Genomic DNA, 3,688 nt, shown 5'->3' with positions numbered 1-3,688 from the left:
TGGAGATTGCAATGATAAGAGCCAATGTGACGGAAGATGAAGAGCAAACAATGGCACGTTTCTTGAATGGACTCAATCATCCTATCAAGAAGATCGTCGACTTCCAACCATACTCAAATCTCATCGAGCTCGTGCACCAAGCTACCAAAGCGGAACGCCAAGTGCAAGATGATTTCAAGTATGCCAAGTTCTCATCCAAGTCCTATGGTTTCTCCAATAACCAAGCTTCAACGACTCCAACACCGACTACAAGACCCTCTACTTACAACATTGACAAGTCGACTTCCAAGAAAGCTTCGCCAACTACAAGCAATCCTAATACGAGAAACTTCAAGCCAAGAGTTTCATCATCATCAACCCCTACCGATGAGACCGTCAAGACGAGTTCCCTCAAGTGTTTCACTTGCGGCGGCCGAGGCCACAAGTCCTATGAGTGCACCAACAAGCGCACCATGATCTTCAACGATGATGGCACTTATGATTCCATGAGTGAAGGAGAAATTGAAGCCCTTGAGCAAGTCGCCATGCACCGCCAAGTGAACAATGAAGAAGAACAAGTCTTTTGTGATGAAGACTCAAGTCCCGCACTTGTTGTCTCCAAAGTCTTGACTCTACAACATCACCAAGAAGAAGACCAATGATGCCACATATTCCACACCAAGGCCGGCATCAATGGACGATCCGTCAAGGTCATCATCGATGGAGGGAGTTGTCACAATCTCGCAAGTGAAGAACTTTGCTCCAAGCTCCAATTTCCCAAGACGAAGCATCCACATCCATACAAAGTACAATGGCTTAGTGACTCCGGTACCATCCAAGTCGAGCACCGAGTGCAAGTCTCCTTCAAGATCGGCGCCTACGAAGACACCTTGCAGTGCGACGTCATCCCAATGACCGTTTGTCATCTTATCCTTGGACAACCATGGCAATTTGATAGAGGAATCGTCCACAATGGGCGTACAAACCACTATAGCTTCAAGATGCAAGGAAAGGAGTTTGTATTACGACCTATGTCTCCAAGCCAAGTGATCGCCGATAAGCAAGCCACCCATCGTGGAGAGAATGGTGAGAGAGTGAGCCACCAAAAAGAGAGTGAGCGCCACAAGCCTAAATTGAGTGCCCCCACGATGAGTGAAAACAAGAACCTAGTTCTATTTGACACCAAACGTGAGATGAGAGAAGTGTGTGAGAACACATCTAGTGTCCTACGCTACGTCCTCGTGTGCAAGGACAATGCACCACAAACTAACACTTCTCACACTCTTCCTCTAGTGTTGTCTTCTTTTTTGCAGGAATTTCAAGATGTTTTCCCCGATGAGTTACCTCCGGGACTACCTCCACTACGAGGCATTGAGCACCGCATCGACCTCATCCCCGGAGCACCGCTTCCAAACAAACCTCCATACCGCGTCAACCCCGAAGAAACCAAAGAAATTCAAAGGCAAGTAAAGCATCTCATTGACCATGGTCATGTGCGTGAAAGTTTGAGCCCTTGTGCCGTACCGGTCATTCTTGTGCCAAAACGTGACGGTAGCTTTCGCATGTGCTCCGATTGTAGACCTATCAATGCTATCACCATTCGCTATAGGTACCCCATTCCACGCCTAGATGATATGCTAGATGAGCTTAGTGGTGCCACTATATTTTCCAAAATTATTCTTAAGAGTGGTTACTATCAAATCCGCATACAAGAGGGCGATGAATGGAAAACCGCCTTCAAAACCAAATTTGGTTTGTATGAGTGGTTAGTCATGCCTATGGGTCTCTCGGAAGCACCAGACACTTTTATGCGCCTTATGAATCATGTCTTTTGCCCTTACATTGGTATATTTGTTGTGGTTTACTTCGATGACATTCTTGTGTTTAGCAAATCTATCCAAGAGCATGTCACCCATGTCCGCACCATTTTGCAAACTCTTAGGAAAGAGCGTCTCTATGCTAATATGGAGAAATGCCTTTTTGGTGTTGATAAGCTCGTTTTCTTAGGGTTTGTTGTCTCTTCTAAGGGTGTTCATGTAGATGAGTCCAAGATCAATGCTATTAAGACTTGGCCGCAACCAACCAACTTGCATCAAGTGCGTAGTTTCCTTGGTCTTGCGGGTTTCTATCGTCGCTTTGTGAAGAACTTTAGCACCATTGCTTCGCCTTTGCATGCTTTGAGCAAGAAGAATGCCCCGTTTATTTGGGGACCATCCCAAGATACCGCATTCAATGAGCTTAATAATTTGCTTACTCATGCTCCTGTGCTTGCTTTACCCAACTCCGACAAGCCTTTTGAGATTCATAGCGATGCTAGCGGTAATGGCATAGGAGGTGTGTTAACGCAAGAGAAGCACCCCATAGCCTACTTTAGTGAGAAACTTTCCTGAGCGCAACTCAACTATCCATCTATGACAAAGAGCTATATGCTTTAGTCCGCGTTTTACATGAATGGGAACATTACCTTCGTCCCCATGAGTTTATCATTCATACCGATCATGAGACTCTCAAGTATCTTAAGGGTCAAACTAAGTTGAACAAGCGTCATGATAAATGGAGTGAATTCATTGAGTCTTTTCCCTATGTCATCAAGTACATAAAGGGTAAAGAAAATATCGTAGCGGATTCTCTTTCCCGCATATGCATGCTAGTCACGCAACTTGAGTTAGATGTCATTGACTTCGAGCATATCAAAGAATTGTATGAGCATGATGAAACTTTTGCCACTCCTTATGCCAAGTGTTTGTCAAATACATCTTGGGAACACTATTACATCAAAGACGACTATCTTATGAGATCTAACAAACTTCGCATCCCAAAGTCATCCCTTTGTTTGTTGCTTTTACAGGAAACACATGGAGGAGGCTTAATGGGACATTTCGGACGAGACAAGACGTTCACCATGCTCTCGAAGAGCTACTTTTGGCCAAAGATGTTTCGGGACGTCAATCGCTTCACCAACCGATGTTCGACATGTCGCAAAGCTAAGTCCAAAGCTCAATCTCATGGTCTCTATATGCCTCTACCGATTCCATACCAACCATGGGAAGACATTAGCATGGACTTCATACTTGGTTTGCCTAGGACTCGCAATGGGAAAGATTCTATATTTGTTGTTGTGGACCGTTTCTCAAAAATGGCACATTTTATTCCTTGTAACAAGATAGACGATGCTTCACATGTTCCTAATCTATTTTGTAGGGACATATTGCGTCTACATGGTGTGCCAAAGACTATCGTCTCGGACCGCGACGTCAAGTTTTTGAGTTACTTTTGGAAGACCTTATGCGCCAAGCTCGGAATCAAGCTTCTATTCTCCACGGCCTATCATCCACATACCGATGGCCAAGCGGAGGTGACAAACTGGACGCTCTCCACCCTTCTTCATGTCCTAATCAAGAAGAACATCAAGGAATGGGAGGAGTGCTTACCCATCGCCGAGTATGCCTACAACCGCGCAAGACATTCGACTACCGGCAAGTCCCCATTCAAGGTTGTCTACGGTTTCAACCCTTTGTCCCCATTGGACATCCTTCCCCTACCACTCCACGAGCGCACAAACATGGACGTGAGTGACCGAGTCAACCACCTCAAGAAGACGCATGAAGATACAAGGCACACCATTGAGCTCCAAGTACAACGACTCGCGACCAAGCTCAACATCAACAAGAATCACATGATATTCAACATTGGAGATCTTGTGTGGCTA

Source organism: Triticum aestivum, chromosome 1A (assembly GCF_018294505.1).
Source record: "Triticum aestivum cultivar Chinese Spring chromosome 1A, IWGSC CS RefSeq v2.1, whole genome shotgun sequence".
Lineage (NCBI taxonomy): Eukaryota > Viridiplantae > Streptophyta > Magnoliopsida > Poales > Poaceae > Triticum > Triticum aestivum.
Note: the sequence above shows the minus strand (reverse complement) of the source record.